The following is a 26,425-nucleotide window of genomic DNA, read 5'->3' on the forward strand; positions in this document are numbered from 1 at the left end:
AGATCTTCCTACCTTATCTTCACCATACCAGGTTCACCGATCCGTCCTTGGAAGTCTTGATCCAAGCCTCGGAAGTGTTGATCCAAGCCCAATCGAGGGGCTGAAGAGTGACGTCCAAGGGGCAGCAGATTAGGGGTACATAAGGATAACGTAAATGGTGGCACTTTGCGGTTGGCAGATTAGGGGTTAATTATTGTAGGTAGCTGGCGGCGACATTGTGGGGGGCAGGTTAGGGGTTAATAAATATAATATAGGGGTTGGCGGTGTTAAGGGCAGCAGATTAGGGGTACATAAGTATAACGTAGGTGGCGGTCGGCAGATTAGGGGTTTAAAAAATGTAATCGAGTGGGGCGATGTGGGGGGACCTCGGTTTAGGGGTACATAGGTAGTTTATGGGTGTTAGTGTACTTTAGAGCACAGTAGTTAAGAGCTTTATAAACCGGCGTTAGCCCAGAAAGCTCTTAACTACTGACTTTTTTCTGCGGCTGGAGTTTTGTCGTTAGATTTCTAACGCTCACTTCAGACACGACTCTAAATACTGGCGTTCGAAAGATCCCATTGAAAAGATAGGATACGCAAATGACGTAAGGGGATCTGCGGTATGGAAAAGTCGCGGCTGGAAAGTGAGCGTTAGACCCTTTAATGACTGACTCTAAATACCGGCGGTAGCCCAAAACCAGCGTTAGGAGCCTCTAACGCTGGTTTTGACGGCTACCGCCCAACTCTAAATCTAGGCCTAAGATTTTAATGTGTTGATGTTGCATATTCACTTTTTACACCTGCTTAGCGCATATATGCCTTTGTTGTTTTGTTTATAAGCTGTTTATAAGGGAACACTGTTTTTTTAGTGTTTGGATTGGCTACAGTTACCCTTAACAGGTGTGCTATTCAGGTGTGGAGTCATTCTATAATTAAGGCACGAAACAAGTCAGGACTCCACCTCTTCCTCCAATTGCAACGTTTGTGTTGTGCTCTGTAAGTTTTTAATGCTGTCAGAATAAAGTATTTTTATTTTTTATCTACAATGATTGTTGGAGTGCTGCCCTTCTTATTCTTCTCAGCAATACATTCATACCTACAGCAAGGACTTTGCTTTCCATTGCGGTGCTTATCCGCAGCAGTACCAAGAGTAAAGAATTATCTACAGGACAGTATATGTTTGGAGGAACTGTGGTTTTTCGAAAAACATGCTGTTTTATCAGCTGGAAAAGGGTCTAGCAAATAAGGAGCGGCCTTTGCCTGTTGGAACCACTCAAGGACAGTTGCTTCAGACAAGCCCCTCCTCTACCGCACATTATGCAGTTGGAAAGACGCCCAGAGAGGGGGTGAGGAGTGTGCACCAATGCTGGAATGTATATTGCCTATGAAGTATACCTCCAGAGGAATTTCATATGACTGTGCTTTACCTTGTCTGTGGTCCATATTTTGCTTTGATTTGCTAATCAAGACTCTCTCCGTAAAGTACACAAGACTGTGTTTCCTCTTGGGACCTAGAGTGCAGCTTAGTCTGCGGTCCATAACTTTGCCTATACTGTTCGTTCTATAACATTTAATGATATTTGTTTTGTAATAAGCTGATATATGTCCAGGGACACAAACTTACTGCAAACGAATGTTACTGGTATTTCAGTGAGGTTACCTGTGATTACGGTCTCCCATATATATGTGTTAATATGGTTTTATTTCATGAAGTACTGTGAGGCATTTACAGGTGGATATGTGGTAATTTCTGTAACTTAATAAATTGTAGTTGAGTTAAGATCCGTGTGCTGGTATTTATCCATTTCTATTTTAGGATAGTATTGTATGTCCCAATTATTTCCTCTCTATTTTAGTGGTATAATTAATTAAGCATTGTTAAGCTAATGGTCCATATTTTTGTGGTATAATTAATTAAGCATTGTTAAGCTAATGGTCCATTTTAACATGATTCATTGTGAGTAAGGTTTTTTTTTCATGATCTGTTGTATAGAATATGGTAACAGAATAAACATGTATAATTGATTCATAATCTAGTTTCTACATAAATATAATTCAATGTGTCTATAAAACTAACTAATCAATGAACTAAGGAATAAATATTATTTTTAATAAATATATTGGTACATATATACATTTTATTGGTTGGCAACTGCTAAGATATTAATAAATGATATTGTAAACCTGGTATATGCCGACAGGTTCTATTTTAGGAACAAGTTGGTGGAAAAGCTTTAACATAGATTCTTGTAGATTTTTATATGATTCTGGTAGATTTCTAATACAGAGATTAGATATGCAAGATCTGTTTTCGAGATCTTCAATTTGTTCCTCGAGTTTAATGATGTATTTCATAATGTTCTGACAAAGAATTTTGAATCTGGGGAATTTCCTCCACGATGTTATCTGTTTTTCCTTCGAGTTCTGCTGTGCGATTACCAATATCTTTGATGTATTGTCTTAAGTCAGATAGCGCAGTTTTCAATTCCTCTTGAAAGAAGGATTTTATCTGTGACAAGAGTTCCTTATTTTGAGTATCTGTGATGTTGGATGTAGTTTTTTCTGTGGTACTTGTATCCATATTATCGTTAGTGGATGGAGAACCTTTGTCCTGTTGTTTTTGTTTTAGTTGCGATTTAGTAAGGCATTCTTTGACTGTTTGTGTTTTGTTCTTCATCTTGTCAGCTTTAAAAGTAAATTATAAATTGTATTGATATAGAAGTGTAAAGCTGGCAGTATTTGTTATTTATTCTCAGGGGCTGGGGTATGCAAGCTGCATGTTTAGATATACATCAACATGTATTGCTGTGTTATTCGTTCTAGACAAATAGTTGATAGGGAAAATGTAAGTCTGCCCTCTCCTACGCCCTATGCTTAGTAGTCAACCATTATTGAATCTCTTGAGGGTAGGTAGGTCTCCTCAGATAACTCCCGAGCTGCAGCTATTCAAGCTACCTATTCAGGCTAAGGAGAAGTAGATGGTGTTTCTTGTAAGGTTGTAAAAAAAGGAACTGTATTGCTCTATATGATTACAGCTACGTGTATGGCTTGTTTGTTAAGCTGCAATCTTTGTGTATTAGGAGCAGACTTTCTAACTTGAACGCCTTAGTATACTGATAGCATAGTGATTTGTATTTTTATTTTTTATTTTAACAAAAGGTCACAGTAGCTCAAAATGGCGTCTTTTCCCGCCATAATTATAAAAAGGTATTAATAGTGACCCTTGAACTATCTAACGGCTCTATTGTTGTGATTAACCATTGTCAATTTATGCCCCCAAATGAGTGCCCCTTATAATGCTATCAGAGAGCACTGAACCTTCTTCTTTTGCTTACCCACTCGTGATTTTGGGTGTTTGTGAAGTGTAGATCTTTAAAGTGCTGCGATGCGCACTTCCTAATTTGACAAGTCCTGGCTTCATGTCCTGGTGATGAAGGGAACTACCGTGCTTAGGCTTATTACTCTCTTGGATCTTTAATCCTGTCCAGCCATCAGAGCGGACCCCCGACCCTCCGGCGGCTGCGAGTGTTCCAGATGATCTCAGGCAAGCTGGTCTCTCAATTAGCAGGTTCCCTAGCTTGCTAATATCCACCATCCAACTTTAAGCTTTCCTCTCAACTATAAACTATCCCAAGGGCTAAACATTTTATGGGTTGGAGTAGATTTATAAAGGTTATAAATCGATCTAGCCGGAGCTCACTAAGAACACGTCTTGCTTCCTCTGCTGTTAGCCACGCCCCCTAAGGTGATTAATTTAAACTCAACTGGAGCTTTTTGTAAGTATATTAGATTTGTATAGGTTGAACTTGATGGACTTTGGTCTTTTTTCAACCTCATCTACTATGTTACTATGTTAATATGTAAGAATTTCATAGGAAAAAAATAATTTTGTATAGTATTAATTTCTCGTATATACTCATTTTTGTGAATTATATTTATTGCCTTCTGTCTTAAACATTGTTCTAATTGGAATATTATTTGATATGTTTTAATACTTTTTCATCTTTTGAATAATTACTAGTTCCTCTTTTTTTCTACTCTTCCTACTGCTATGCAGTTTTTAATAATATCCATCCATCTGCAGACCTGACAACTTTGAAATATCTGCCATAGCTTACTCTTATTTACATATCCAGTGAAGTTATAGAACAGCTGCCATATAATATTCCGATCACTTGTTTTTACTTTTTAGCTATTTCAATTTCTTTGACAGGACACTAACAATTTGAAAAAGGGTTGATATCAGCACCAAACAATTGAAATAAATATTGGCTATGTGGAATGTCACTGCTTATAAGGTGACAAAAACACCTCAGGCATTAAACATGCCTCTGTCAGTAATAAAAGCACATAAGGAATTGCTAGAAGAAATTTGTTCTTTTTACTGTTTAATAATGTTCCATGAGAAAAAGTTGCACAATTTTGATTTCTGATTTTTATTTTTGCAATAATATTTTTTTAATGTAAATGATAAAAACAAAATAAAAAGGTATATTCTTCAGAAAAAAAAACACTTATATGAAATAAACTGCATAACAGTAAGAGCCTCAGATGTTAAGAAAACGAGACATGAATTTCACAATAACAATATAAGAATTATAGTCAGCAACTGAACCATTCAAGAAAATGTTTCTAATATAAAAAAATTGAACTTTGATAAAATAACTGGGCATGAAAGGCAATTTCCCTCCGGAAAGCAGCTTTGAATAACAGAACCAGACAGAGCAAAGCATAAATATAACTATAAATATTTTTTTCATTCTTTATTTTTCATATCTGCTTTTGTGCAGTATAAGCTATTACACATATTTCAGTGGTGGGTGTGTTGTTTTAATTAGTATGTGTGGTATATGTATGGGTATGTGTGGTATATGTATGGGTATGTGTGGTATATGTATGGGTATGTGTGTACATATGTATATAGATACTATATATATATATATATATATGTATATATATATATATATATATATATTTGGGCTGTGTTTTAAACTTATATTTTAATATAAAATATAGTTTAAAGGTGTACTTTCGGCTTACCACTTGACATCTAGATGTTAGCGCTAATATGTTTGCTCTCCATTTGAGTTAAAAAATATTTTGCAATTTAATATTATTAATTGTGTCTGTTTTTCTGTAATTTTATATTTCATTGTCAGAGTGCCCCCCCCCCAGAAAGTCTGAAGGGGTGTGTCCTTGGCTTGAAACATAATTTATATTTTTCTAAAAAATTGACAGTTATCGATGTGTTGCATGCATATCATTTGCAATGTAGTAAATAATTTCTTGTGCATAAAAAAAAATATCAATGCATCTAAAAATAAAACCTTATTCGAATTCATGCAGAATGCTTTAAATGTTTAATTATGTACATCTCATTTGAGTTATGGTAGAGATAAAAGCATGATATTAAAATCCTCCATTTCATAAATCGGTCGGTTTAATAAGCATTGGCAACATTGAGTAGATTTTTTTAGATCAATGAAACACTATACATGTGAAACAGAATACCTATTAATTTATTTAAATCCAAAATATCATCAATTTTATTTATGATTTGAAAAAATACAAAAAGAGAAAATTCCTTCAAGAGCACATTTCTTTTATTTGGCAGCTAGAAACTTAGGGGAAAGGACTTTATGTAATTGTCTGGGAATTTCAACATATTTTATGAATCAGGTAGTGTAACATTTCTAGTGGAAAACTCACACATTATTTATTTTATTAAACCAAATACCATAATCCTGACATATTTGGCAATTTTACTGCATATTAAAAAGGGCTAGGTATTCACAAAACTTTGGGGAAATTAATTTAATAATTTAATGAAATGTAATTTAACTTTTCTACATGTATTTAAGAATTTGTTTTTCAATTCCCTTTGAGTATACAAGATTTATCTGTTCACACTGAGATATTTTTTCATGATTCAGATAGCGCGTACAATTAAAAAAAAACTTTTCAATTTAATTATATTATCAAATTTACTTTGTTCTACTTGATATTCCTTGTTGAAAAGCAGGTAAGTAGATTTAAGTAGATGTAATGCTTTTAACAATGTTAAACACTGTTGAGCACTAGTTGGAAGCAGTGTTTGCACAATCCATAGCATTGTTAAAAGCGTTGTTGTAAAACTGCTGCCATATAGTGCTTTAGAGAGACTACCTAGGTTTAAATTTTAACAAAGGATACAAAAAAACAAAAGCAAATTAGATAATATTAGTAAATTGGAAACCTTTTAAAAACTGTTTTTCTGTCGCTAACAGTTGTCCAATCAGCGCTCTAGCTACAACAAAAGTGCCATAAGGGGAGAGCGCTGATTGGAGAACAATTCAAACTTTTAGTTCACAGAAAATTTCACTTTTGAAGTAGGCGGTGGAGAGAGGTGTATTTAAATTTCATATCAATATTAAAAAGTAAGTTACATTATATCTGATGAATTAAATGTAAAATATCGCTAGCATTCCAGATCTCATTTTAAAAAAGGGAGAGTGTATCATAACTTTTGCTAAATGTTAATCCTTTTGCATTGGAGCATTTTCTTTTTGCACATTTATGTCCCTAAATCTTTTTATTTTTTTAATGTAAATACAAAGGGGGATATTTATCAAAGCGTCAATCTCAGTGCATTCACTGGCATCAATACGCTTGCCAGACATCTCCAGACATTGCTGACGCAGATCCATATACGATGCCCTTATTTATAAAAACAAACGTCAAAAACATGCGTGTCAAGTACGGCACGATGAGCATAGGACTGTTAACTAACAGTCATCGATGTCGCGGTTATTCTGTTTTTTTCCAACTTTTTTATACCATTTCATTACTGTCCATGAACAAGCACATTTCTCTAAAGCTAATATTTTAGTTTTCATCTGTTAATGTCCAAGAAATAGCTAGAATTATACCTCAACAAACATTATCTCATAGTTATTTTTATATTTATTTGTTATCTGATACTTTCACATAAATTAATGTGTATTTGTATTTCTAGAAGTCATATACTTTTATCTCATGTTTTTTTTTTTTTTTTTAAATAATTAATGCTAGAATTTATATATGTGTGTGTGTGTGTGTGTTATGTCAGAAATCTTTTGCAAACATATTTACATGTCCCTAAATTCCTTTTTTTGTTCTAAACAATGTTGTCTTTCATATCTCTGTGTTTATTTATTCCACTATATGTATATAGTGTAAATTTATTATTATTATTATTATTATTATGAGCAGGAATAATTGTGAATATAACACGTAATCAGAGTATAATATGTATTTATTTGCAATCAATGGATATTTTAAGAGCTGGGCAAGTTTTCTCACTGTACCTGTGTAACCCCTCCTGATTGCAATCTAGTTTTAAAAATCACCCCTACACAGGTGTTATAAAATGGGCTGGCATATAAGATGACATTTCTTACTAAAAAAAAAAAATTCAAGAGAAGGAAGAAATACACTGAAAATAGCATGACAGTAAAGAGGTGATTTTAATTTCTGCTGTATCTGAATCACGGCAGTTTAATGTTAGGTGGGCTATACATCAATTCAAATTTTAAAATCATTGTCTAAAATATTACACTGTGTGTCCTGTCAGCATCAATGTTTATCTTTAATACTAATTTCACATATACATACTTTGAAAGAATAATACACAATGTAACAAATGGCACTTACAAGTTCTGATGAGTGATCAATGACACAAGTATCGAGCAATTTGATTCATTAGTGATAGTTTAAAATGTATATTTGAATCAGATTGACTGATGTCATAAATCATGTGGTTATGCATATTCCAATCAAAAGTGGTTGAAAAATTCACAAGTGTGTGGGTTGTTTAGGAGTTTGCGTCATAATTGGTGTGAAAAGTATTGCGTCACATTTGGTGCGAAGTGGAGAGTGGTACTTGTATTACATGGCTTAAACATGGTGCAAATAGATTTTTCCCAAAAATATAAAAAGTTAGCTATATTATGTTGTGTATTTATTTCATTTTAATCTCTATATCTATTAGTGCAACAAGTTTGGGGCAAAACTTTTCAACAAATTTGGAGAAATAATATTGCCCCCTTGCTTTGTAATGAGAGACAAAGTTGTAACATAATCCATAAGTAGTACTGTATTTCTTAGCCCTTGAATGCCGCCTCTTATCTGAATGCATTTTGAATATTTTTAACAACTAGAGGGTATTAGTTCCGGTGTGCCATACATATAACATTGTGCTCATGCTTGTGAAGTTACCTAGGAGTCAACACTGATTGGCTAAAATGCAAGTCTGTCAAAAGAACTGTAATAAGGGGGAAGTCTGCAGAGGCTTAGATATAAGGTAATCACAGAGGTAAAAAGTATATTAATATAACTAACTGTAGGCCAGATTATGAGTGACTCGGTAATAACTTGCAAGTTATTTCCACCGCTCACCTTTAATAGCGCTGCTATTACAGGTTTGCAAAAAAACAGAGTTTGCAAGCAATATGGCTGCATTGAGCTCCATACCGTACACAAATACCAGCGCAGCTTTGAGCTGCTTTGAGCTGCTTTGACGAGCTTGTGCACAATTTCCCCATAGACATCAATGGGGAGAGTCGGCTAAAAAAAGCCGAACACCTGCATTAACGGAGCGTAAAGCTCCATAACGCAGCCCCATTAAAGTCTATGGGGGAAAAATAGACTAACACCCTAACATAAACCCTGAGTCTAAACACCCCTAACCTGCTGCCCCCGACATCGCCGACAACTACATAAATGTATTAACCCCTAATCTGCCGCCCCCAGCGTCGCCATCGCCTACATAAATTTATTAACCCCTATTCTGCCTCCCCCAATGTTGCCGCCGCCTACCTACACTTATTAACCCCTAATCTGCCACCCCCAACTTCGCCGCCACCACTATACTAAAGTTATTTACCCCTAAAACTCTGGCCTCCCACATCACTAACACTAAATAAATATATTAACCCCTAAACCTAACCCTAACTCTAACACCCCTAACTTTAATATAATTAAAATAATTCTAAATAAAACTTGCTATTAATAATTAAAAAATTCCTATTTAAAAATAAATACTTACCTGTAAAATAAACCCTAAGCTAGCTACAATATAACTAATAGTTACAGTTGTAGCTATGTTAGGTTTTATTTTTATTTCACAGATAAGTTTGTATTTATTTTAACTAGGTAGACTAGTTAGAAAATAGTTATTAACTATTTACTAACTACCTAGTTAACCCCTTAATGACCACAGCACTTTTCCATTTTCTGTCTGTTTGGGACCAAGGCTATTTTTACATTTTTGCGGTATTTGAGTTTAGCTGTAATTTTCCTCTTACTTATTTACTGTACCCACACATATTATATATAGTTTTTCTCGCCATTAAATGGACTTTCTAAAGATACCATTATTTTCATCATATCTTATAATTTACTATAATTTTTTTTATAAAATATGAGGAAAAAAAATGGTAAAAACACACTTTTTCTAACATTGATCCCCAAAATCTGTTACTCATCTACAACCACCAAAAAACTCCCATGCTAAATAGTTTCTAAATTTTGTCCTGAGTTTAGAAATACCCAATGTTTACATGTTTTTTGCAAGTTATAGGGCCATAAATACAAGTAGCACTTTGCTATTTCCAAACCACTTTTTTTCAAAATTAGCGCTAGTTACATTGGGACACTGATATCTTTCAGGAATCCCTGAATATCCCTTGACATGTATATATTTTTTTTAGAAGACATCCCAAAGTATTGATCTAGGCCTATTTTGGTATATTTCATGCCACCATTTCACCGCCAAATGCCATCAAATAAAAAAAATCCTTCACTTTTTCACAATTTTTTCACAAACTTTAGGTTTCTCACTGAAATTATTTACAAACAATTTGTGCAATTATGACATAAATGGTTGTAAATGCTTCTCTGGGGTCCCCTTTGTTCAGAAATAGCAGACATATATGGCTTTGTCGTTGCTTTTTGGTAATTAGAAGGCCGCTAAATGCCACTGTGCACCACACGTGTATTATGCCCAGTAGTGAAGGGGTTAATTAGGGAGCATGTAGGGAGCTTGTAGGGTTAATTTTAGCTTTAGTGTAATGCAGTAGACAACCCCAAGTATTGATCTAGGCACATTTTGGTATATTTCATGGCACCATTTCACCGCAAAATGCGATCAAATTGAAAAAAACGCTAAATTTTTCACAATTTTATGTTTCTCACTGAAATTATTTACAAACCTATCTAAGTTCTGCAAACTGCCACCTTATTTCAGTTCTTTTGACAGACTTGCATTTTAGCCAATCAGTGCTGGCTCCTTGGTAACTCCACGTGCATGAGCATAGTGTTATCTATATGACACACATGAACTAACATCCTCTAGTGGTGAAAAACTGTCAAAATGCATTTAGAAAAGAGGTGGTCTTGAAGATCTAAGAAATTAGCATATGAACCCCCTAGGTTTAGATTTCAACTAAGCATACCAAGAGAACAAAGCGAAATCGGTGATAAAAGTAAATTGGAATTTTTTTTAGAGTTACATGCCCTATCTAAATCATGAAAGTTTATTTGGACTTGAATGTGTTCTATTAAATTTAGGCCATTCTGCACAATATTTTACTTTGTTATATCTAAAAGATGCTAAATCTTTTTCAAGTGGATGTCCCTAGAAATTATATTATTTTTATTAATCATGTGGAGGCTTGTCCCTCTCAACCAATAAGCAGTGGGCTCTGTCACTCTCACTTATTCAGAAATATATGCATTGCCTGCAGGTTTCAGAACACTAATATTTTATTAGGGGCATTAAACACATTTTGCATTTCTGTGAATAAATGTGCTTGTTCCATGCTCCCTAGAGTGGCAAAAAGCAAATTTTGTAACCTAGGATTTAAAAATGTTGTAAAAATCACTGCTTTTGGTCTCTAAAGTGCGTTATGATCTAGAGCTCTCTGCTTAAATGAGATGATCTACAATCTGAGTAAAGTCTCTTTAAATATGCCTAACAAAAACTTTAAAAACAGTGCCCCTTTAAACAGTATACACTTATTTGTGATCTATATGATGTTAAATAATTATATTAAACAACAAAATCTAACATATTGACAATGTGACCTTAATCCACTGCTTGATGTGTTTGCTTTGATGAGGGCTGTAGAATGATTAACTAGAACGGTATATTATTTTGCTTTGTAGGTGCATTTATGTTCCTTTTGACAGTATTTATGGACGAACTGAAATATACTTTCAGAAATAGACTGGCATTACAAACACAATAACAATGAGCTAGTGCCAATATGTGTTCTATACAAAATGACACTTGATTATAAATATTATTTCCTTCTTGAAGATGTCATGTTTCAGGTACATGTTCTGTTCTCACAGCTATGGGATTTCACAAGGTTATTCTGTTCTTTCAAGTCTTTGTCTAAAATCAAGTGCAGTCAATAAATGTAGTATTCTATTTACATGGTAAATTAGAGCTGTCATGATCCTGGGTATTCTATGTAATAATTAATTCCCTTCTCTGCAACTTAACATCCTGTTCAAAAGGCTTAAACTGTGAATAACATTTGGACAAGACAATCTTTGACTGTGTAAGTTAATGCTATAGACTGTACACGTTTTATATTATAACCAAACTCCAACAGTAGCACATATAATTTACAAACAAATAAGAAAACACACCAGTGGTCTTTTCCTATCCAATTTTCTTTCACCTTAAAGGAATATTTAAAGGGACACCAGGGCCCTTTATTGGGAGGTGCAATGTGGCATGAAGGCTTCTCCTCTATGTGTCACGATGAGCAACACCTGCACATTTGAAGAAGTACAAGATTACAAATACAGGAAAAAGTTACTTGCTCATATACAAACACACACCCTTACAGTACAGGTGGCCCTCGTTTTACAACGGTTCAATTTACACCGTTTCAGAATAACAACCTTTTTTTTCCAGTCATGTGACTGCTATTGAAAAGCATTGAGAAGCAGTGCATTTATTAAAATAGCCAGTAGGTGGAGCTGTCCGCTTGTGTTGCAGCAAAGCAAAGCAAGCTGAAATTAATCAGTTTAACCAGACCCGAGCTATTGAGCAGATTTCAAAGGAACAAGATCTTCCTGTCTATAAATCAGTCCAGATTGGAATGCATAGAAAGAACTGTTTGCAGAAAAATGCAAGTGAAGTCTGTGTTGTGTGATTATTTTATTAGGTTTATAATGCTGTTTAGCAAATTATTGTGTTCATTTAACTTAGTTTAATTATATATTCTGTGTTGTGTGGTTATTTTATTAGGTTTATAATGCTGTTTAGCATTTAAAGTCTTCATTTCAAAGCTTTAAAAATAATGTATTAGGTGTTACTTATGACAATTTTGAGAGAGGTTTGGAACCTATCTCCCTCACTTCCCATTGACTTACATTATAAACTGGGTTTCAATTTACAACAGTTTCGATTTACAACCATTCCTTTTGGAACCTAACCCCGGCATAAACTGAGGACTACCTGTATATATACAGTATATATATATATATATATATATATATATATATATATATATATATATATATATATATTTCAAGTGGAGCTGTATTTTGTGCTTACGCTAGAGCGCTAACTCTGCTAGAATTAAGATTTCTGCGCTAATCATGTTGCGCTCGTATTGCAGGTTGAAAGTAAACAGTTTTCGCTCTAGCGGTAGGTAACCTGACTAGCACAAAAAAACTAACTTAGAATATCACGTGCACATTCACATACTCCCCATAGAAGTCAAAGGAGAAACAAAACCCCACTCTTGCGAAATCACGATTGCATATTCTTAGTTGCGTTAACCCTACATGAAAATATGGATATTTCATATTCCAATGTTCTTGACATAACATAATATGTTCTATTGAATCATAGATTTTTATTGAGGTCTGTATGGGTAACAATCACAACAAAAATATGTATATGTTCTTTCACAATGATAATAATTACATAAATGGTCAACATAAACAAAAGGAAAAACAACAGATTCGTCAACATTTCATATTGAGCATATACAAATGAGACCTCTTTTTTATTTTATAAACTCTTGGACCTATGTGGAATAGCATAAGTTACTGGAGGTAAACTATAATGATATGACGCCACTCTTGGGCATGTTATATTAACAAATAACTATAAATTAGTACTTTTGCATCTTGAATTGCTTATGCGTAGGCACAATGTATATGGGATAAATCATTTTTTAATTTATAATATGAACATATGAGTCTGTAGGCTTAGTAAGTTATAGAGAGTAATAATTATTATACCCGCAAAACTGGGATATGGAAGTGACTAACTTTAGACATGTATAGTAATATTGGGTGCCCTTGATATTGCTTATTTTCATAGTTAAACCCAGAATGATTATTAAGATGGATCTAATGAAAAGAAATGTTGGCAAGTAGCTTGCCAGAGTCAGAACTAAAATAGATTTATATCCATGCTAACAAATTAATGTCTATATGTAACAATGTCCATATGAATGGTGTATGAGCAATAAGTAACTCATGTAATAAATAGCCCTAAAGTCATATTGAACCCATCCTCTGGTTTCACTAAGTATGATATAAGACTTTAAATCTAGGAGGCATGGCATTAGGGGAGTAATTAATTAGTCTAAACCTCCAGGAAGTGTAAAAACCCTGTTGAAAGTACATGACACCTGTTAAATATTGTTAGAATAGAACTAGTCAGAACCCGCCATCTCGGCCACCGCTGGCGGGGGGAACCAGAGTTTGCAAAGGATTGAATAAGGTACTTATTACTAGAATAAATTAAATTAATACTGAAGGGTCAGCATTATTATGTGGGGGTACACGTTGAGTTTATATTTCACATAGTCTTAAACTAATAGAATAGTGTACCATTCAGATATATGGGTATGTTACAGAAATCCTGTACAAGACGTCTCTGGAAGATATGGGGCATACATTACATTTAACATATATATTACTAATCAGACAACAAAATTTGTTTTTAACATTGACAGATGTCTGATCATTATTAGTGTAGCCTTGCTAGCAAAACAAAGATAGGTATATAAGGAGCTTGTTAAGGAATCTTAGAGCCTTGTTTCATCCTTAATGTGTTATCGTGTATCCACTCAGGATCAGTCATGTATATGTGTAGAAGCCAGGTCTCTTGTAGCTGTAAAATAATCTACTATGTATAGCCTTGTAGCAGATATACTACTAAGTGCTTTAGTGTCTGGTAGTTCTAGTGTAACAGAATTACCCCACTCCAGTCCTTAAGATCGTTTGGCCACCAGAGAAGCGTCTTGGTCCCTGTTGCAGTATAGGCGCAAGATAGCTAGATCTGAGGGAATGGAAGAGAAGCCTATAGCAGAGATCATGGTCTATCAGTTCCAAGAAGGGAGCCATTAGCGACTGTGAGAAATTGTGTTGTAGCTCGGTTCTAAGATCCACCAGTTGCTCTGTCTCATCCATTGAATGCTGCTGCCAAGGCACAGTTTTGTAATTCCGCGACCCTATGATCTTTATAGCTGCAACTTCTCTCTGCACCTCATATGGAGCAACGAGAGCAGTTTCCTCATAGCTAGCCTGGATAAGGTCTTCTTAAGCAATCACTCCCTGTAGTGCCTGATTTACAGCTATCTGTGGCTCGTATGCATCTCTGGGTGCCGTGCTCTCCTCAGGCATGGTGTGTAAAAGAAGATTGGCCTCTGTAAGGTTGCGATCGTTCCCATGTGCCACAAAGCATTCAATGATATGTCTGGATAGCTGGGCGAATGTTTCATCAAGTAAGTCATTTAAATCTGATATCAGCGTTAGAAGATAGTCTGATATGTGCAGAACATTGGAATGTTGAATATTTACAGCAAATACATAGTAAAAAGCTTTATTAAAAATTAATATTGCATAAATATACTTTTATATGTTTTCATCTACTTAAAGGGCTCCAATGCACTTATATATATGTCTGTTTATGTATATATATATATATATATATATATATATATATATGTGTGTTTATATGTGTTTATATGTCTGTAAATACATATACACACATAAAAATACATATATATATATAGGATACAAGAAGAAAAGCGAGGACTCAGGAACTTGAAGCCAGGTGACTTTATTTGATATACAAAGGTGATTAGCACTAACACAGGTGTGCAAGGGGTGCTAGATCTGACGCGTTTCGCGCATGCTCACATGCGCTTCATCAGAGATCTGATCTAATATATATAAAAAGACCAGGGTAGGTGCACTCTCACAAACCAGTATGTCTTCAGGCCAGGGAGCTATGGAGAATACAATATTATAGCAAGCAGCAAAGCACTCTCCGGATTTACAAGTAGTGAAAAAAAATCCTTTTTATTCCATGAACCAGTGACGTTTTAGGTCTGATGAAGGGGTGAAATAAAGGGGTGGAATAAAAAAAAAGTTTTTCACTACTTGTGTTACAAAATGAGTAATTGATAATTATCATCCAATTATATATATGTGTGTGTGTGTATGTATGTATATATATATATATATATATATATATATGTATATATATTTACAAAAAAGATCAGCACTCACCAATGTAACAACCACTCGAATGCACGGCCAAGTTAAATGTAGACAAAAATATAAGCATAGAGACAAGACCTGGTGTTGATCCCTGTAGTCCCACGCCACAAAAGCCAGCACACGAGATTTAAGCAACACACGTTCCTTTAATACAAAGCATAACGTTTCAGCTCCCACTGGAGCCTTGATCACATGCAGTAATTCATCAAAATAGATCAGGCATATTACAACATACACAAAAAAAACCCTTAAATACCCCCGCCCACCAATCAGAAAACCACATAAAAAAACGCCAAGTACAAAGCTAATCAATACAGCTGTGTGTCAAGCGTGTCAAACCTGTCAAACAGCGGAACAACACGCTACTAAAAAGAAATAATATATACACACGTCAACGCATTAATGTATGGGCACCAGGGCAACACTGCGCATTACACACCTCAGTAAGCTAAAGATCTAATATTGATCTATGCCATACAAATATGTTAATAGATATGTGCCTAGTAAATAACTGTAGGTTACACAAAAACAATGTGAATTGCACCTGATTGGACAGTGAAATTAACTATTTATATCTATTTTAAAACATGTTGTTTTACTAATTGCTAGCCACTCATATGGTTATGAGTATCAGATCTGTTACTTAAATGGGCTAAATCATGCCACTAGTATATTCCAATTAGGAATTAAAGGTAATCTAGATCATTTATATATTTATCAAAAGCATATAGTGACTAACAAGAGAAAAACTAAAATATATATACAACATTTTGCAGCGTGTATCTAGGGTATGGTAGGAACATCCATAATGAGATGAGAAAAGACCCACAGTCATTTATAGAAGCAACTATAATCAATGGACATATTTAAGCCACGAGGTGCTATAGTGTCAAGTCGGTAGATCCACCGTGATTCCATTTTTAGTAGAGCCTTGGCTCGATCTCCCCCACGTCTATTTTTCGGTACGTGGTCAATTAGAATGGTCCTCAATGAAGAGATAGAATGTCCAGCTTGTGCACAGTGGCGTGCCACCGGTTGGTCAGAGGTGCCTTTTTCCAAAGCCAATCGAATGGCTGTCTTATGGTTGGCCAACCTCTCTCTAAATTATGTAGTTGTTTTGCCCACATAGTACAGCGAACATGGGCAAATGATCACATAGATAACATGATCCGAAGTGCAAGTGAGCCGATGACGTATCTGGAAGGTTTGATTCGTGTGTGGATGATGAAACTTATTTCCAATGATCATTCCATTACAAGTGATGTAATTTCCACATCTATAACATCCCTTCTTCTTAGGGGGTAACCAAGTATGACTTTGGTAACTAGTAATGGGATCAGTCTTCATCAGTATATCACGAAGATTGCGCGCCCTCTTATACACCAATCTTGGCGGCGGTGTTACTCCAAATGGTAATGTGGTGTCAGTTGACACAATCGGCCAGTGTTGCTTAATTATGTCTTGTACTTTGCATGAAGCTGGGGTGTACGTAGTAATGAAATTCACCCAACGATTAAAACATTCACACGTATGGTCAACACGGATATCAGTGCAAGTCAATCTCATTTGAACAATACTTATGATAATCTCACCACAATGGAAAGAAGTGCTTTAAAAACTCTAACTGATGACAGCACCATTGTGATTAGACAAGCCGACAAGGGCGGTGCCATTGTGGTGTTAGATTATCATATGTATAGATGTGAAGCACTCAGACAATTAGAAGATGGTATAACCTACCGAAAGTTGACATTTAACCCTACCACCAAATTTAAAGAACAGGTTGACAAACTCTTGTGTATGTCTTTGGATGCAGGGTTTATTGATGAGGACACCTTTGGTTATCTAACGGTTGAGAACCCTATTAGTCCTATTTTGTATTTATTGCCCAAAATACACAAGAGTATGGTTAACCCACCAGGTCGTCCAATAGTATCAGCGAGGGGCTCGCTTCTCCAGCCTCTCGCTGAATACATTGATCACTTCCTGCAACCTGTTGTCCAATCGACTGATTCTTACCTGAGGGATTCTTCTGAACTCATACATCTTCTATCCCAGATGAATGACATACAGGTGGGTGACATTTTAGTCACATTGGATGTTGTTAATTTATATACCATTATCCCTCATGCACATGGGATGGAGATGGTCAGGAGAATCCTATCGGGTAATTCTTATTACTGTGGCCCACCAGTGGAGTTCATGTTGGAACTTTTGGAGCTCTGCTTAGCTAAAAACTACTTCCGTTTTGAGAACACATTTTATTTGCAAGTACTTGGAACAGCTATGGGGTCTAATATGGCCCCATCCTATGCAAATATATATATGTCAATGTATGAACGGGAGCATATCTTTTTTGCTGAGCGGGGCTCCATCAGGTTCTTCAAGCGCTACATCGATGATGTTTTCATGATATGGAGGGGTGACAAAGAGTCTTTAACCTCTTGGTTTAACAATCTTAATAGTCTTGATTCTACTGTATGGTTCAAGATGGACTGTAATGACAATTGTATCCATTTTTTGGATCTTGAGATCTATAAGAAGGATACACCATCTGGCATTAGACTCTTTACAACACTATATAATAAACCTACAGACAAAAACTCAATTCTACATTATAATAGTTTTCATCCATCCATCCATCAAAAAAAGGGGGTAAGCTCATCTCAACTCCTGCGTGTCGTACGCAATAACACCGAGGAGACCCACAAGAAGGCTCAACTAGAAGCAATGGGACAAAAATTTATCGACAGAGGCTATCCTGAATCGCTGATTAAAGAACAAGGTGACAAAGCATTAGCACTCAGCGAACAATCATTGCTAACAAAACCACTCAAGCCGGTCGAACAACGGATGAATTTCATTACTACGTACACCCCAGCTTCATGCAAAGTACAAGACATAATTAAGCAACACTGGCCGATTGTGTCAACTGACACCACATTACCATTTGGAGTAACACCGCCGCCAAGATTGGTGTATAAGAGGGCGCGCAATCTTCGTGATATACTGATGAAGACTGATCCCATTACTAGTTACCAAAGTCAAACTTGGTTACCCCCTAAGAAGAAGGGATGTTATAGATGTGGAAATTGCATCACTTGTAATGGAATGATCATTGGAAATAAGTTTCATCATCCACACACGAATCAAACCTTCCAGATACGTCATCGGCTCACTTGAACTTCGGATCATGTTATCTATGTGATCATTTGCCCATGTTCGCTGTACTATGTGGGCAAAACAACTACATCATTTAGAGAGAGGTTGGAACCATAAGACAGCCATTCGATTGGCTTTGGAAAAAGGCACCTCTGACCAACCGGTGGCACGCTACTGTGCACAAGCTGGACATTCTATCTCTTCATTGAGGACCATTCTAATTGACCACGTACCGAAAAATAGACGTGGGGGAGATCGAGCCAAGGCTCTACTAAAAATGGAATCACGGTGGATCTACCGACTTGACACTATAGCACCTCGTGGTTTAAATATGTCCATTGATTATAGTTGCTTCTATAAATGACTGTGGGTCTTTTCTCATCTCATTATGGATGTTCCTACCATACCCTAGATACACGCTGCAAAATTTTGTATATATATTTTAGTTTTTCTCTTGTTAGTCACTATATGCTTTTGATAAATATATAAATGATCTAGATTACCTTTAATTCCTAATTGGAATATACTAGTGGCATGATTTAGCCCATTTAAGTAACAGATCTGATACTCATAACCATATGAGTGGCTAGCAATTAGTAAAACAACATGTTTTAAAATAGATATAAATAGTTAATTTCACTGTCCAATCAGGTGCAATTCACATTGTTTTTGTGTAACCTACAGTTATTTTGATCTGTTCTTGTCATTTACTAGGCACATATCTATTAACATATTTGTATGGCATAGATCAATATTAGATCTTTAGCTTACTGAGGTGTGTAATGCGCTGTGTTGCCCTGGTGCCCATACATTAATGCGTTGACGTGTGTATATATTATTTCTTTTTAGTAGCGTGTTGTTCCGCTGTTCTCGCATATGTTGTTTGGGGTTACCATGACAACCAGTTCTGACGCCATGTCGTCACTGCGTACGCGCGCATTATTCCGTTAAGCGCGCATGCGCAGTAGCATTATACACACTAGCAGGTTACTATGGACACGCATTTTGGCTTGCGGTCCAGGTTTGACACGCTTGACACACAGCTGTATTGATTAGCTTTGTACTTGGCGTTTTTTTATGTGGTTTTCTGATTGGTGGGTGGGGGTATTTAAGGGTTTTTCTTGTGTATGTTGTAATATGCCTGATCTATTTTGATGAATTACTGCATGTGATCAAGGCTCCAGTGGGAGCTGAAACGTTATGCTTTGTATTAAAGGAAGGTGTGTTGCTTAAATCTCGTGTGCTGGCTTTTGTGGCGTGGGACTACAGGGATCAACACCAGGTCTTATGCTTATATTTTTGTCTATATATATATATATATATATATATATATATATATATATATATATATATATATATATATATATATATATATATATATATATATATATATATATATGTGTGTGTGTGTGTTGGTTTTAAATTCTACTACTTCCCAAGGACACACCTGTTCATGCACAGGAATATAACAATAAATTCCTTTAGTTAAAATAGTTTAGTTAAAAAGTCCATGTCAGGAACATAACTAATAGCCCAACTGGTGTTCTTTTAAGCAGCTGTCCAACAGTCAGAAATAGCATACAGAAATAGATAAAGTGCTGAGATACAAATTACTAGAAACAAAAATATACATTCAGCTATTATGATGAACCAATCACACTTTTAGCCAACCCAAAATGATACCAAGCATCCACCATTATCCATTTTGGGAAGTATTAGCTGAAGAGGCCTATCATTTAAAGGTATATAAGATTTAGGGATAGTAGGAGGAGTTAGGTAGAGGAGAAGAAAAGGAATGAAAGGTTACAAGCAATAGAGTACCAGACTTCTTACTGGGGCCCCAGAGGTAATTATATTATGCACTTACTTTATAGCTATAAGGTTGTTTTCAAAAATCTGTAGAATTACAGCTAAAAGATCTTCATGATTCCATTGATTGGTCTGACCATAGGGGTGAAAATCTCACAAAACATGAGTACCTAGCTTTACAAGCATTAAAAAAATAACACTGATTTGGTAATCAGAGGTTCAGACAAGGGAGGTAAGGTTGTTGTCCTGGATAGGGCTGCTTATATTGTAGAAGCCACTAGGCAGTTATCAAACACTTAGGTATATGAGAGGTTACCTTACAATCCTATTTTTGTCTATCAAAGAGAACTATTTTTAATTGTAGACTGGGCTGTCAACAATGGTATTATAACACAGAAAAAGGTGGATTTTTTGATGGTAAAATATCCTAAAGTGGCAATATTTCACTACCTGCCCAAAATACATAAGAGTCTTCCAAATCCCCCCGGTTGCCCTATTGTGGCAGGGATAGGCTCATTAACCGAACCTCTGTCAGAGTTGATTGATTGTTATTTACAGCCACTGGTCTTAAATCTTAAAAGCTACATCAGGGATACCAGTGATGTAATTAGACAGATTGAAACCCTAGAATAGCAAGATGGTTTTTCATTTGTATCTGTTGATGTTGTTTCTTTGTACACATCTATACCCCATGATAAAGGTATGAAGGCCATTGAGGTTTTCTTAAACCAGTTCTCTGACTATAGTGAGGTATTAAAAATATTCATCTTAAGATCCATAGATTTTTTGTTGACACACAACTTTTTCACGTTTGAGGAGGGCTACTATCTCCAGAGGCGCGGAACTGCTATAGGAGCAAAATTTGCTCCCTCTTATGCCAACCTGTATTTAGGTTGGTGGGAGCATTTCCGCGTCTTTGGAGATAGTAATCCTTTTCGTGAGAACATCCTCTTTTTTGGTCGTTATATAGGTGATCTTATTTTTTTCTGGAAGGGCCCGGACGAACTGATCCCTTCATTTATGAGTCATCTACAAGAGAATGACCTCAATCTTGCATTTACCTACACACATAGCAAAGATTTATTGTCTATTTAGATATCTTGTTGAAATCAAATGTGGATAAGAAGCAAGTTAAGGTGGGATTGTATAGGAAGAATGTGGCTGGTAATACCGTTTTAAATGCTGAATCTTGTCATCCCAGGCACACTGTTGTAAGGAATCCGCTCCTGGTTTTCCTTTTTTTTACTACAGCTTACCTTCCCACCTGTATTTAAATCATGTCTCCGCCCCAAACAAGTGCTTAGTTATTAAGTTCATATCAGCTAAGCTCTACGCTTCCAACTCTGATCCTGTGTATTATTTCAAGAATTGAATTTATATGATACTCCAAGTTATTGGATTTACAAATACCAGCAGGAGCTGGTCCTATAAACAACTCTCCCAGTGTAACTATATTAAATCAACTAAGTTACATATTTGTTGCTCTGCAGTCAGCATAAGCTCTTACCCTGAGGATTGGATCTGTTTTATCAGACACCTACAAACCAAGACCAACCGGAACAACCAAGGAGCAACCGCAAGTAAAATAAAATCTTAAGTTACTTCCACACTGATATCAGGTCTATTTTCTGCATTACAAGCATATTGCTACTTTTGTTTCATATAACATTTGTAACAAGCCGGTTTCAGTATAACGCTACGGAACAGCTCTGACGTCACCAGCTGGGGAACTCCTGTGTATCTGACACGCCCCTGTCAGCCGCTGCTTGGTTCTGCGTTCTCTCTCACTACTTACTAGACGGATACTATTGCTGTCAGCCTTTACGGTGGCTAGTCCACATTTCACATGCTGTCTATCTAAACTTAAGTAGCCATACTGAAAATCACTGATTGCCATTTCTGAATACCAATTCAATGTTATTGAACTTCCTTTGCATTTACCGAGCAGAATATTGCTACATATTAATAGTAGCCTTATTAACATATATATTCCTACACTTCAATTCATCATAAAATAAAACTCACTCTGAATCATCACAGCCTATGCTGAAATAATAGTCTGTATTTTAGAGATCCAACATAATAAATCTCATTACAGAATAACTAAGCCATTATTATGGATCCAGCCGAGCTCCCACAAATTGTCTTTAACTTGTCACAAAGGGTAGACCAACTCAGCCAGGGTCTAAGAGAATTACAATTGGAGAATGAGACTTTGAGAAACGTCATAAAAGATTCCATCACTCCTAAACTACCAGCCCAAGAGACCTCTCCTGAACCCTTTGTTGCCCCTCCAGATTTTTTTCAAGGAGACAGAAATCAATACCGCCACTTTAAGAATGCTTGCCTTCTCAATTTTTCTCTCAAGCCTAGGACCTATCCAAATGATAGGGTGAAAGTTCTCACCATGATTAGTTACTTAAGGGGAGAACCCCGTATATGGGCTGACACACTATTTGAGACTAACAATCCGGTCCTATCCTCCTTCTCTGCATTTCTTGACGTCATGGATGAATTGTACAATGATGCCAACCTCCAAATTACAGCTGAGAGCAAAATGAGGAAATTGAAACAAGGATCTAGACCTGTGGAATATTACATAACGGAGTTCAAACAGTACTCCATTGACTCCCAATGGAATGCCATAGCCCTCAGAAATCAATTTAGACTTGGTCTTTCTGATGCAATCAATGATGAATTAGCCAGAACAGAATTGCCAGAGACACTTGAGGCTCTTATGAAATTAAGTAGCCATATTGATAGAAGATTAAGGGAGAGAAGATCCGAACGACAATACTCAGACCAGCCATACAAAAAGGTTTCCAGTCCTAATCAACCTACTCGTATGTCTAATAGTCCTAGTCCCAGTGGAGCTGAAGCTATGGATATCAGTATCTTCAGGGGGCCTCTATCACCGGATGAACGTATGAGAAGAAAGACCCGGGGCCTTTGCATGTATTGTGGTGATCCAGCTCACAGTCTTAAGGACTGCCCTACCATACCTCAGAAAAAGACCAGTAAGTGTAGCACTAACTTCACCTCTCAAGTAGTACTTAACAAACCACTTCACTGTTCTCTACTTTTGTCTTTACAGTGGGCAAGTAAACAGATGTCCGTCCCTGCTATCGTTGACACCGGAGCTCAAGGGAACTACATTGACAGCTCATTAGTGTCTATCAATAAAATACCTCTGATTAAGAAATTGTCTCCTATTTCACTTCGTGTTGTTGATGGCTCTGAGATTTCTTCTGGACCTATTACACATCATACCATCCCTCTTTCTGTCACTACATTAAATAATCACCATGAACATCTCTCTTTTGATGTGATTACATCTCCCCTTTTTCCAATTGTTCTCGGGTTGGCTTGGCTACAATTACATGAACCTCAGATCAGTTGGAAATCTCTAAATATACATTTAAACTCACAATATTGCCAACAAACCTGTATTAGGCAGTCACTACTTTCTCTGAACCCCACATCTGACATTCTCGTACCAAATGAATACAGTCACTTCGCTGAGGTTTTCAGTAAAAAAGAGGCGGAAACACTTCCTCCCCATCGATCCTATGACTGTCCCATAGAGTTAAAACCGGGTACAACTCCACCCATAGGACACTTATATCCTCTATGTCAATCCGAATTAGACCACCTGAAAAGCTACTTAGATGAAAACTTGAAGAAAGGATTCATTCGTCCTTCTGTCTCACCAGCCGGTGCTGGTATGTTTTTTGTCCGAAACAAGGACAACTCTTTACGCCCTATTATCGATTTTAGACAACTAAATAAGATCACCATAAAAAATCGCTACCCACTTCCACTCATTCCGGAACTCATTGAGAGACTACGACATGCTACTATCTATACTAAACTGGATCTGAGGGGAGCATACAACCTTGTATGCATCAGAGAGGGTGATGAATGGCTCACGGCTTTTAGAACAAGATATGGGTTGTATGAATACTTAGTTATGCCTTTCGGACTCACCAACGCACCAGCAACCTTCCAATTCTTTATAAATGACATTTTTCATGATTTACTTGATATCTGTGTCATAGTTTATTTAGATGACATTTTGATATATTCCTCCAATACAACAGACCACATCAAACACGTTAGTTGGGTTTTATCTCGTCTCCAGGTTCACCGACTCTATGCCAAACTGGAAAAATGCATTTTTCATACTACAACGATAGAATTCCTGGGTTATTCCATCAGCCCTGAAGGCATTCAAATGCAAGAAGGAAAAGTTGAGGCAGTAAAATCATGGCCAACTCCTCTGAACAGAAAGGATCTACAAAAATTCCTCGGATTCAGTAATTATTACAGGAAATTCATCCGAAACTTTTCGAGTATTTCGAAACCCCTTACCAAACTTACCAGCTCCAATTGCGTGTTCCGATGGTCGAAAGAAGCTGCTGATGCCTTCAGTTTTCTGAAGGAGTCTTTTTCCTCAGCTCCTATATTAAGGTATCCTGATCCCGACCTGCAGTATATATTGGAAGTGGATTCTTCAGACTATGCACTCGGTGCAGTGTTATCACAACGTAAGACACTCAAAGAACCTCTATTCCCTATCGGGTTCTTCTCAAAGATTATGTCCTCTGCAGAAATGAATTACTCCATAGGGGATAAAGAATTACTCGCCATCAAAAGAGCTTTGGAATTCTGGAGACATCTCCTGGAAAGTACATCTCATCCCATCATAATATATACAGACCATCGTAACCTCGTATTTCTACAAAACAACAAAACTTTATCTGGAAGAGAGGTTAGATGGAGCCTCTTCTTCAGTCGTTTTGACTTTCAGATTTTGTATAGACCTGGATCAAAAAATGGAAAGGCAGATGCCCTCTCCCGCAGAGATCCTAGACCCATTCCTGAATATACACCTAGTTGTATCCTCCCACCTACTAAATTTCTCGGTTCACTCTCTATCTCAGTTCCAGACTATGAAGCCACCTTAGGTTTGGAAAAACAAACACTATTGAACTCTCTGATTAAGAAAGACGGTTTATATTTTCATGGTTCTCAGATTTATGTACCTGAACCATTCAGAGCACAAATAATCAAAGAACACCATGACCCTCCTTTACTTGGTCATGTAGGTATCAGACGCACTAAGGAATTAGTAAGCAGAACTTACTGGTGGCCATCCATGGAAAATTCTATTAAGGTTTATATCCAGCAGTGTAATACTTGCTCAGTATCCAAACCCGAGAGAAGACCTCCGTACGGACTCCTCATGCCTTTGGACATACCCAATTCACCCTGGGCTCACATTGGCATGGATTTTATCGTAGAACTACCACCAAGCTCTGGTTTCACCACCATTTTAGTCGTTACTGACCACTTTACTAAAATGGCACATTTCATTGCTTACCACAAGTTACCTACTTCCTCAGAAACTGCACATTTGTTTCTAAACAACGTAGTAAGGCATCATGGTTTACCGACTATTTTGTTCACCGACAGAGGTAGCCAATTTACCTCAAGGTTTTGGAAAACACTCACTACAACTCTACAAATTGAACAACGACTAAGTACTGCTTTCCACCCGCAAACGAACAGACAAACTGAAAGATTGAATCAATGGCTCGAACAATACTTACGTTGTTACTGTTCATACCATCAAAATAAATGGTCATCCTTTCTTGCTATGGCCGAATTTTCCTACAATAACACGATCAACAGTACCACCAATTACTTTCCCTTCTTTGCTAACTACGGTTTCAATCCTAGATTCAATTTTCAGCACTCCTCTTCTGAAAATACACCATCTGTTGACGAATTGATACAACACCTAGCAGAAAACTTCCATCATCTATCTACAAACATACAGCATGCACAAGCAACTCAGAAAAAGTACTATGACTTACGACGAAGAGTTGCTCCAAAGTATGAAATAGGAGAC

The sequence above is a fragment of the Bombina bombina genome, chromosome 2, assembly GCF_027579735.1.
Source record: "Bombina bombina isolate aBomBom1 chromosome 2, aBomBom1.pri, whole genome shotgun sequence".
NCBI lineage: Eukaryota > Metazoa > Chordata > Amphibia > Anura > Bombinatoridae > Bombina > Bombina bombina.